This window comes from Pteropus alecto, unplaced genomic scaffold, assembly GCF_000325575.1.
Source record: "Pteropus alecto unplaced genomic scaffold, ASM32557v1 scaffold157, whole genome shotgun sequence".
NCBI lineage: Eukaryota > Metazoa > Chordata > Mammalia > Chiroptera > Pteropodidae > Pteropus > Pteropus alecto.
In genome coordinates, this window is record NW_006440626.1 from 4,719,677 (window position 1) to 4,731,044 (window position 11,368).

Below are 11,368 nucleotides of genomic sequence, written 5' to 3' on the forward strand. Positions count from 1 at the left end.
TAAAGCTTCATGGAGAAACCGTCAGGTGGAACCACAAAACTGACAGTCACTGACACAACCCAGCTACTTCCCTGAGCACATTACATGCATGACCTCACTCGAATCCTCCCAACATGAGGCAGGTACCGTTGTTACGCCCATTTCACAGATGAGGAGACCGAGGCCAGAGAGATGATGTAACTTGCCCAGTGTCACACAATTTGTAAGGGTCGGACTCAGTTCTGTGGGGTCAGTAGTGAGAGTTCATCCAGTGGTAAAGCTGTCCTGAGCCCCTTCCATCTGCCAAGTTCAACCTCAGTGGGGTGATGGGGCCCTACGAAGTGTCCAACGGTGACCAGTGAAGACAACTCGGTGGATGGAACAGCCACCATCACAGTTGACCCACACAACACCTCGCAGGGTGCTCACCCAGCCTTCATCAGCCATCACTCAGCAGCTACTTCTCGAGAGCCTGCTGTGTGCCAGGTGCTGTGCTAGGCCCGAGGAGCACAGGGGACCAGGCAGCAAGAAGCCCCGCCCCTGGGGAGTGTGCGTGGGGTGAGCGGGGCGAGGAATTGCGATACACTACACTGAACGAGCTGAGTAATATTGTACATTAGGAAGAGTCGTGTTCTGGGGAAAAATAAAGCAGGGTGAAGGAGAGGAGGGAGGCGGGGTGATGAACAGGGTGGTCGGGGCAGGCCTCGCTGAGAAACGTGAGACTTGAAGATGAGGGTGCAGGGGGAGAAGGTTCTAGCCAGAAGGAACAGCTGGCGCTCGGGAGGAATGATCTGCTGTGAGGGGAACTGCAGGGACAGCCAGGAGGGAGGTGGATGGGCCCGGATCATGCAGGACCTGGGGCTGCGGCTGGAAATTCAGCTTCCACAGGAGGGTCCTGAGAAGAGGGACATGATCTGCCTCCGGTCTGAACAGGCTCACTTGGACTGCTCTGTTGAGACGAGATTGTTGCCTCAAGGGCAGAGCAGGCAAGAGACGGCGGGGGTGACTTTAAACCAGGGTGAGGAGGGTGTAGAAAGTGGTCAGATTCTGCTGGATTTGCTGACGACCTGGATGTAAAGTGTGAGTGAAGAGTCAAATTTAGCAGCTCCACGACCTAGAATGCTGGAATAGCCTCTGACTGGGGCAGAGGCCGCCCCTAATAGCCTTCATGGAGATAGTTAACTGGCAGAGCTGGGCCTTGAGGCAGGCTCTGTCTCTGCAGGTCCTCATCTAACCACTGCTTCTCTCCCTGCAGACATGAACACTGAGGCTGAGTGAAGGGCGTGGGCAAGGTCACAGCTGGCTAATGTCAGAGCCTGGCCATTGACCTTAGTCTGGCTGAGAATGAAGGGCATGGTCAAGGTCACAGTTGGCTAACATCAGAGCCTGGCCATTGACCTTGGTCTCTGGATCCAAATCTCATGTCCTGACCATAGTAGGTTCAATCTAGAAGCTTCATAGTATGGATAGGGGTAGAGTGAGCAATGCTTTGGATCTGAGATCCCCCTGTGGGTTCTGGGAGTAGGACCTGGGGGAGCACTGTCCAGCCCAACACTCCCAACCCACAACTCCAGCTTCCCAAGATGCATTAGCTTGAGCTACAGGAACTCAAGACCCCAGGAGAGCACAGTAGTTAGGACCTGCCTGGAAAAGCAAGTTTAGTTGAGGAAGGACCTGGGGTCTCCCCAAGGCCCCGGCAGGCAACTCTCTGAAGACAAAGCCCATGTCTGGGTCCCTCCTGCTACCGTGGGTGATTCTGAGGCTGCTCAGAGGCCACACTTAGGCTCTTACTCAGGTCAATAAAGTTCATCGAGTATTTTGGTGTCTGTCTGGTGCCAGGGCCCACCTTGAAACTTCAGGCCAGACCCCATACTGAGCACTCCCAACCCTCTTCTTGACTGCTGGCATGAAACACTGTGGCCACTGTGAACCTGAGCCTCAAGGTCACTTGGCCTCCCTGAGTCTCAGCACCATCTATAAAATGGAATATAATCATTCTCTGCCCACTTCCAATGAGTCACTGAACCAGAGAGACCAGTCCACAAGAGAGAGCTTTTGGGGGGCAGGTGTAGTGGAACAAAGGCTTGGAGGTGAGCCCTGGCAGGGCCTGAGCCCCGGTGGGTGCTGTCCTGTCTCAGAGCAGAGAGGAACAGAGTGGGGGTGGGGGGGACTCAGCAAGCAGAGTCCAAGCAGAGCCTGAGCCTTATGGGGGATAGGCTGGGAAATGACGCCCAGCTCCCTGGGGCTCCAGGAAAAGGGAAGAACTGTGAGGCTCTCTGGAGGGACTCCCTACAGGGACTCCCCACATATTCCATGAGTTGCACCAAGCCCCAAGGGCCTGTGTCTCCTGTCTGAGTGGTGGGAGATGGGAAATGTGCTTCCTAGTGGCCAGATAATCATGAATGAGGGAGGATGAGGCTGACCTGACCCAGCATGGCAGCAGGACCAGCCCACCCTGAGCCTCCTCTCCCTGTGCTGACTAGCCCCTCGGCCAGTCATGGCCATGCCCAGCCCCGAAGGTCCTAGCTGGGCAGGTTTTCTTCCTTCCCTCGCTCTCCCCACTTCTCCCTTCTTTTCTTTATGCCTTTATCCTTGGGCTCTGCTTGGAAGGCTGATGGAGTGAGGGAGGGAAGCAGATGACCCAAGCCCTAAAACCCAGCCATGACCTCAGGGTTGGGGCTCAGGCTGAATGCAGTGGGGGCTCCTGGCCAGAGAGAAGACAGGTGAAGGTCAGGTTTTCTTCCTTCCCTCGCTCTCCCCACTTCTCCCTTCTTTTCTTTATGCCTTTATCCTTGGGCTCTGCTTGGAAGGCTGATGGAGTGAGGGAGGGAAGCAGATGACCCAAGCCCTAAAACCCAGCCATGACCTCAGGGTTGGGGCTCAGGCTGAATGCAGTGGGGGCTCCTGGCCAGAGAGAAGACAGGTGCTACCTGGGGGCTGCCAAGCTGTGACCGTGGAGCTGACCAGGCGGGCAGCAGCCTCCGAGGTGCCGACAACCCTGACAGCTGCCACTGGGTGATGGGAGGCTCCCGTGGAGCTCTCCGTGGTCCTGAGTTCTCTTGCGCTGACCAGGGTCCTAGCTCCACCCTGGGAGCGCCCTCCAGAGGCCTCACCCTGGCCCCTGCCAGCCTCTTCTGTGGTTCAGCGGCTCATGTCCTCACGGTCACTTTCCCTGTCCACCACCCTCTGGCCCCCTTCCTCGCTTGCCTCATGACATTGATCCCTGTTGTCCTCAGTTCTGCGACAGCATTAGGGCACTCAACTCCTCCAACTGAGAGAAGGGGCCACCTGTAGTGTCTGTGTCCAGCAGAGAATAGGTCCAACACCTAGTAGATGCTCAGGGTACTTTTGGAATGTCAATTGGGGGAAATCGTGGAGGTCGCCCACCCACCCTCAGTCTCCACTCCTGGGCGGGAATCTGCTCATCTAAAACCCCCAACCTCGGAGCACCTTCAGATGGACCCTCACCATCTCTGCAAGAGTTTGTCTGCTTGAAAGGGCATCTTGACTTTGAGCTGAAGTCGACCTCCCAGTGCTTACCTTCCACCCCATCTTAGTTCTGCCTATCTCTGTGAAGAAGGTAGGAGGTGCATCTTTGCAGAGGCTCCTGAGACACAGGGTAGGCCAGTGGTTAAGAGGTGCATCTTTGCAGACAACTCTGCCGGGCCCAGAGGCTCCTGAGACACAGGGTAGGCCAGTGGTTATGATGCTGGATCTGGACACTGCCTCTGACCTTAGCAAGTTCCTCCACCCCTCCGTGCCTCAGTTCCCCCTCTCCATAAAACATAGCTATGACAGTCCCTGTCTCTTAGGGTTGTTGTGCAAATCAAATCCATGCCAAGGGCTTATAACCAGGCCTAAGCATATAGCAGGTGCTCAGTAAATACTGGCCGCCAGTATTGTTAGAAGTCAGGAGGATTTGGTTTGAATCCCAGTGCTGTAACTTACTAGCTGTGTGGACTTAAGCAATGACTTAGCCTCTCTGAGCCTCAGTCTTCAGATGTAGAAGGAAGACGTCGTCCTGTCCCTTGCAGGCCTGTGAGAGATCTGCAAGAGCTGAGGAGTCAGAGCATCCTGCATTGAGCATGGCACTTGATAGACGCTCTAAAAATACCTGTTCTTTTCCTTCCTTTTGGGTTTCCTGCCAGATGAGAAACACAGATGACCCGACCGAACACACCAGGCCTGGCTCCTGGCCGACTTTGTTGAACTGGGCCAGTTGTGGGAACATTTACCACTGACTGGCACCCGCCACCCTCCAGCTGACTCATCAGGCTTCTGAACCTGAGACCAGAAGGCTTCGGACTCCTCTCCCAGGGTCAGAAAGGCCCTCGAGTAAGAAGACTATCCAAACCTTTGCCCCATGTTCAATTCTTAGTGCTGCCCATTCCAAACCCTCTGGGCTGCTGGGAATTCTCCTTCTGCTGGCCTGAATCAGCCTTCCTGGAGCTTCTCCTATTGCTTCCGGGTCCTTCCTTGGGGTTACGCAGAGCAAGTCAGCGTCTCAGGGATCAGAAGACAGCAGCCGTGACTTCTATACTCCCCCTAGCTCTGGCACTAAATAAGCATCTTTCCAGTGTGAAGTTCCATGATCCCACACGGAGAGACGGGCAGAGGAGGTGGCTAAGAACATGGCAGATTCTGGAGTTCTGGCAAGATGCAATGACATGACACTGTGTTTATTTCTTCACTTCTCATCGTTTTATTCGTTCCTTCAGCTCATATCCGTCAGTCTGGGCTCTGAAGGTCAAGTCTACATGCAGGGGTCACTCCACAGCCAGCACGTTATCCAGGCTACTGGGAGACATTTACTGAGACCTTGCTGGTTGCCAGGCACTGCTGCTGTTGCAAGGGCTGAAGAGAAATTAGGGGCCGATTTGTGGGGCCAGCTGGAGGAACAGACACATGTCTCCATTCTGTAGTCGAGCAAACGGAGGCTTCGAGAGGTTAGCCCATTAGCTTAATGGACTAGTGGGAAGGAAACAGATGGAAACCAAGACCAACCCTGCCCCCAGGCACCCTGCACTTGCTGATGGGTAGACCAGAGGCCCAGCAGAACTGTAGATTCTGGGGTCCTGCCCCAGGCTAAACACGAATGGCCTGGCTGAGGGAGAGTCGAATGTATCAGGACCCCTAGCCCCCAGGAATTCTGTGCCCCCTGCAATCCCCAGAGAAAGGGAGTCGGCTTGAAGGAGCAGCCCTGGTCAAGGACTCCATCTATTCCAGGTGACCAGAGTTCTGGCAAACCCTGTTCGCCGTGAGGCAGGTGGGACAGCCGCTGTTGCTCCCAGCCACAGACAAGGGAACCAGAGCTCAGAGGAGAGAGGCAGAGCCGCACTGGGGGCCAGTCCTTGGACCAGCCAGGCAGTGCTGGAGGAAGACAGGGCACCCGTGCCATCGGAATATCCCACCGGCCTGGGCATGAGGGTCTGAGCCCCACTCACTCTGCTGGCTCAGCTCCAGGGTGGGAGCTGGCTGAATGCTCGGCCCATTGCCCAAGCCCGGAAGCTCTTTCCATGGAAAACCCCACCCCTCCCCCATTCCACAAGCCCCTGGGTGCCTTGGCCCTCTCCCTCCACCAAACCCCTCCCCACTTCACCTGACGCTAGCTCCTGCCAGTTGCCTGAGAATTTTCCCACAGGCGGTGAGAATGTGCCCGAGAAAGTTGGTTCCCAAGGCTGGGATGTGCCCTCAATCCCTGGGGCCTCCTCTTTCCCCACTGGTCACTGGCCCCTAGAGGCCCAGAGGCAGTGGAGATACAGAACATTTCCACCATCCTAGAATGTTCTATGGGCAGCACTAGAAGCTAAATAGGTCAGTCATCCTCAGACACTGGCCAAAGGGGTGACTGTGCTCAGAAGCCTGCAGTGGCTCCATCCAGCACTGAGGCTCAGGGCTGTTATGACCCCGGCCTCTCTCCCCCGCCTTGCCTTATTCATGTTACTGTTATGGTCACTATCTTATGCTTAAACGTGTGCCATCTGTGGACTGCGGGTGTCAGGAGGACCTATGTTGGGAACCCCCAGTGTGGTACAGCAATGTGGGGGGTCCTGAATCTGGTGAGGGGCACGTGGGGTGGCAAGGACACTCTCCACATCTCAGGGGCTGCTTACACAGAAGCCTAGTCACCCCATCCCAGTCACCACCCTCTTGGGTCAGCAATCCTGGTGCACCTATGCCTTCTAGCTTGGCAGGGCCGGGAAGGGCTAGAGAGCAGTGGGCCTGGAACTTTCCTTCCCGGAGACAACACCTCCATCATCTCCGCCTTCTTCATGGCCGCTGGCACTCACCGAGTGCCCCTGGAGGCCAGACACTGTGTGTATCTGCCTGAGACCCAGCTGGCAGCGGCAACCACACACTGGGGGTCCTCATCGAGGATTTCAGGCACAAGGTCTAGGCCGGGGCCTTCAGCCTTGCCCAGAGCAACGGCCCCTCTCACAGGAGACTGTGGGCTTGCCTGGGCCTGTCTTTGCAGATGCCCTGGAGCCTCCCCTCTCTACCTGGGACTGTGAGCCCTCCGTACCCCCACCCCCGCCCCCCGTGGTGCTCCATGAGGCCGGGCTGCAGTGACGCATGACATCTCACAAAGCCCAGAGTTCTTCCCTGAAATGCCGAGGGAACCCAGAGCCCCTTCCCATCACACCAGCTCCGACAGACACAGATCACCCTGGATGGGGTCCCGTGTTGTGTCTCCATAGCTTGAAGCGGGGGGTGGTCAGTGCTCTAAAAAACCAGAAAGCTCTGAGGTGAGGCCTGGACTTCAGGAAGCTCTGGAGGCCTGAAGCCTCTCAGGATACGTGGCTCCTGCTCCACCCTGCAGACACCTGCCCCGGGCTGCCCCTTGCCCATCTGTACAGCCGTCTTGCCTACACCTTCCAACTCCTCAACTTCTATCCACCTCCTGCCTCATTGTTCTTCCCCCAGCCCTGCTGGCCTGGAACTCAGAGGAGAGGGAGGGTCCCACACCACCTGCACCCACCACCCCAGGGGTTTCTGTTGACTTCCGGTTTGTCTGATCCTGGCCTCCAGCCAAGCAGGCCTGGCTGCATGGCTGGCGGGCACCCCAACCCCGAGCCCACATGGGGGAAAGGAAAAGGGCACACGTCAGAGCCGCCCTCGGCAGCGCAGCGTGCACTGCTTGCTTCAGCTCCCTTCTCTAATTTCACTCTCAAATCAGCCTCCAAATGGCCTGGAGTCCGAATGGCCTGGCTCACCCTGTAAATGGCGGTGTGTCCCACCCTGCCCTGGGGCTTTCCGCTCCCCACCACTCCACCCTGCCGCAGTCCCCACCTGGCCACTCCCTGGGTCCCTCCAGGCCCACTCTTCCCTCTCCTGACCTGGTACCTGCCTCGGGCCTCCTGGGGTAGCACACCACAGGTGAGGCAGTGTCCTGTCCCAGCTGGTGCTCCTGAGTCCTGCGCCTGGCCCTTATGGCTCGATGGCAGCTGTTTCCTCCCTGGAGGCTGTCCCCTGGCCCCCAGGCTCAGTGCAGGCAGCAGTTAGGTGGCTATGCGGGGAGCCGACCTTGGCCTGGCCTGGTGCCAGCTCTGCCCTTCACCTGGGCTGGTTTTCCGGCTCTGCCTCTTCCCAGCTGGGGTGCCTCACCTCTCTGGGCCTCAGTCTCCTCATTTGTACAAAAGGGTAACCAAGGAACAGTCGGAGGCGCCCCACCCCCCCGGAGCCACTCCTCGATGCCAAGGGCCGGGAGGTGGGAGCGCTGGTGGTTTCCGCCTCCAGGTGAGGGCACGCCACTGCCCAGCGCTCGGCAAACCACCTGCCTATTTTCCCTTGGAGCTTCACCTGCTCTCTCTCTGGGCAGGTCACCATGAACTGTGCCTTGACTCCCAAGGGGCCGCTGGACATTTTCGGTGGGATACAGATGGGAAACAGAGGGGTGAGGTACCTAAGGAAGAGTTTGAGGTAAACCCTCTCCACCAGTGGGGCCCAGCGTCTCAAACAGAGGCCCGTGCTCAGCTCTGCGGGGTGGGTGCAGTCGGGGCTCTCAGAGATGGGAACAGGCTGGACTGTGTATGGCTGGCCACAGATGAGAAATTGGGGGACCCCCTCTAAAACAGCTCTTGCTCTACTTGGCTCTATGCCCAACCCCACCATTAGCAAGATGTTCGTTCCCTGTGTTTGGAATTATTCTCTCCAGGCTCCTGCTCAGAGGCAGAGACATAAACCTGGCTCAGGAGCGGCTGGGCGGCAGAGCTGCCATCGCTCATGCTGCGGGCGGGTGGGGGCGCCTTTAAATACGCTGTCCCGTCCTCCGGGGTCTCCTCCTGCCCTCCCGCACACCCCAGCTTAGCCTTTGACTCCCCTGAGGGCCGCCCTCAACCCAAGTCCACTCGGGAGCCCCCCACCAGCCTGGAGAGAAGCTCCCCGTCGGCCCCGCAGGCTGTGAACACCTGAGTCCTGCTCCCCGCGCCAGATGCACGGTGAATGTCGGTACGGCGCACGCCCAGCGAATGGATGAAGGGCATGCCCTTGGGCAGGTCCCACTGCCCTCTGTGCCTCGGTGTCTCCATCTGTCGGATGGGATAATGCCCACCCGGCAGGGAGGCTGAAGGCCCAAGGGAGAAGAGCCGGGAGGACACCGGCGTGGGGGGACTCCCCGAGGACACAGGGAGCACGCTCATCTCTGCAGGGAGAGCTTGGCTGGCACCAGTAGCTGGTAGGGGCAGAGGTGACTGTGGGGTGGTTGTGGGGAGGAGGAAGGAGAAAGAGAGACCACGGTTCAGCCAGCGCGGGGCCAAAGCGGCCGGGGGGGCAGCACGAGCCGGTAATAATTAATTGAGCAAGTAATCATTAACGAAGCTTCTAATTAGAGAAGAAGAACCCAACTTCTTCCCATTCACAGAAAGGAACATGCTGCCAGTCCCAGGACAAACGTTGACCGAGCCAGGCCCAACGCAGGCTTATCGCTTACATCCTTATGGAACCCAGAGGCCCCTGTACCTGGGGCTTGCCGCTGCAGCCCACCTCCCAGCTGCTGGGCCTCCGGACCCGAATAACCTGCCTGCCCTGAGCGGGGAAGAGAAGACGGCGAGCAGACAAGTCCCGGGGGGCAGGGGCTGACACCAGCTCAGCCATACCTCAGTTTCCAAGTCTGTGAGATGGAGATCAGAACACCCACACCTCCCAGGCTCACTGCGAGGAACGGCGAGGCCAGTGAGGCCGGGGCTGGCCGCGTCCTGCCTCTCCAAGAGTGGAAACTCACTCGGAGCCCAGGCTGTGCAAATGTCCCCAGCCCCACCCAGGAAGCGGAGGGGGGTGGGGTACTTTGACCAGGCAGCAGCTCCCTAGAATCTGGATCGAAGGGAGATGGATTCAAATCTTGCCCCTGCCCGTCCTCAACAGTTTGTGTGATCAGGTCATGTAATATCCCCAGGCCTCGGAGTCCCCATGTAGAATGCAGGACCAGCCCAGCCCCTCACCCTGCGAGGATCAAATGCGGTAACATGCAAAGCGCCTCGATACAGACCAGTCCTCTGAGCCCTGAGCTGAGGCTCGTGCCCCGCTCCCCACCGCCTCACCACGAGCCTGAGTGGGGCACTGCAAAGCACCTCCCGGGGCCTAACTGACCCTGCTGCTCCTCTACACGAGCCTCTCACCTGCTCTTTTTTTTAATCTATCTTAAAATTCTTAATTTTTGAACAAAGGGCCCTGCGTTTTCATTTGGCACTGGGCCGTACAAATTCTGTCACTGTCACTGTCCCCATTGGGCCACATCCCACTGCTCAATGACCCCCCCCACCCCATGACCCTCCTCCCCCGACTCCCGCACTCAGAATAAATTCTAAATTCCTCTCCATGCCTACGGGCCCCACCAAGCGGGGCCCTGCCTCTCTGCTGACCTTGCCTCCCTGATCCACTTGGGTCCTGCCACAGTCCCTGCCTTTCTGTCCTTCCTAAACCCCGGGTCCACCTGCCTCAGGGTCCTTGCCCCGGCTCTTCCCTCCGATCTCCACATGCCTGCTACCTCCTCGGAGAGGCTCCTAACTAGCCAGCCAAAGCGGCCGTCCCCTCCCCGGGTCATTTGCCCACAGCTTCCTCACTGAGGAAGCTGTCAGTCTCCTTGTTTATGTGTTACTGGTCTGTCTCTCCCGTCCACACCCTGCTCGTTGGCTTTGTTACTGGTCACCACTACTCCTCACCCCCTAGGACAAAGCCCGGCCTGGATAAGGAGCTCCATAAACAGCTGTTGAATGACAACGGAACTCTTAGGAGATGACGGATTCTGAGTGACAAGTATCGGGTTCTGAGTGACAAGTACCGTCTGGTCTGGGGGTGTCTGGGGCAGTAGGCCTGGCCACACCTAGCAGGGCACATTCCCTGCTCCCCAAACCCTGCCGAGTTCAGCACGGTCCTGCCCAGGCAGCCCCAGCAGTGCCAGGCCCTCCCACCAGGCTCATCTGTCCTCCGGGGACAATATACAAAGGGCCACTTCAGTGCAAGCCTCAGCTCCATCTCCAACCCAGAAGGCGTGAGGGTTGGGGAAGGGAAGGGGATGGCGCACCCTACCCCTCCTCTGTCTTCATGGGGCCTCCCCAGCACAGGGCAACACAACTACTGAAGAGGCTTGGTTCCAAGTGCTGCTCCCCGGGGTGTAGGGGTGGGGGTGGCAGGGGTCGGTGCCTGCACACCTAGGCAGTAGAAGTGGAGCGGCACTCCCACAGACACCCCTGTATGTGTACGGGGCAGCAGGTGGTAGGCGCACCTGTGCTCTGGAGAGGCCCGAGTGCCAGCTGCAGTAAGGGAGAGAGGAGCAGACCCAGTGAGATCCAGGCCAGGCCACAGGGCGAGCGGGGACCTGGACTCTAGGGCCAGTTCCCATCCTGCCTGGGACTCTCCACCGCAAAATGAGGTGCTAAGAACCAGCTGAGACAGTTGCTCTAACACTCTGAGCCGATAACCCGTGACCTGAGCCCGGCACCCGGGGATGCTCGGACAACTTTGAGTATTCCCGACATTCCTCCTTCTAAGCCCCTTCAGAGACGTGACCATCCACTCAGCTGCCCGCACCGCGAACACAGGAGCTGCCCTCACCCCGCCTCTCGCCGACCCCGCATACCTATCACCAAGCCCAGTTTATTCAGTGCTCGATACTTCTCAAATCCCGGCCCTCTCCCGGTGCCACTGTCCCACACTGGCTGTGCCGCCATCACCGCTCACCTGGACAATAGCAGCAGCCTCCCTTAGCGGCTCCCAGCCTCGTTCCTATGATCCACAGAAGAGCCACTTCAGACGCTGCCCCTCCCAGCTTGGAACCACTGCCCTGAGGATAAAGTCCAGATCCTCTAGGAGGCTTGAAGTCTGTGCATAATCTTACACCCCTGTCCCCATGCCTGTTTCAGGAGGGGGTGGCTGAACTGTACCTCTTCCCGAG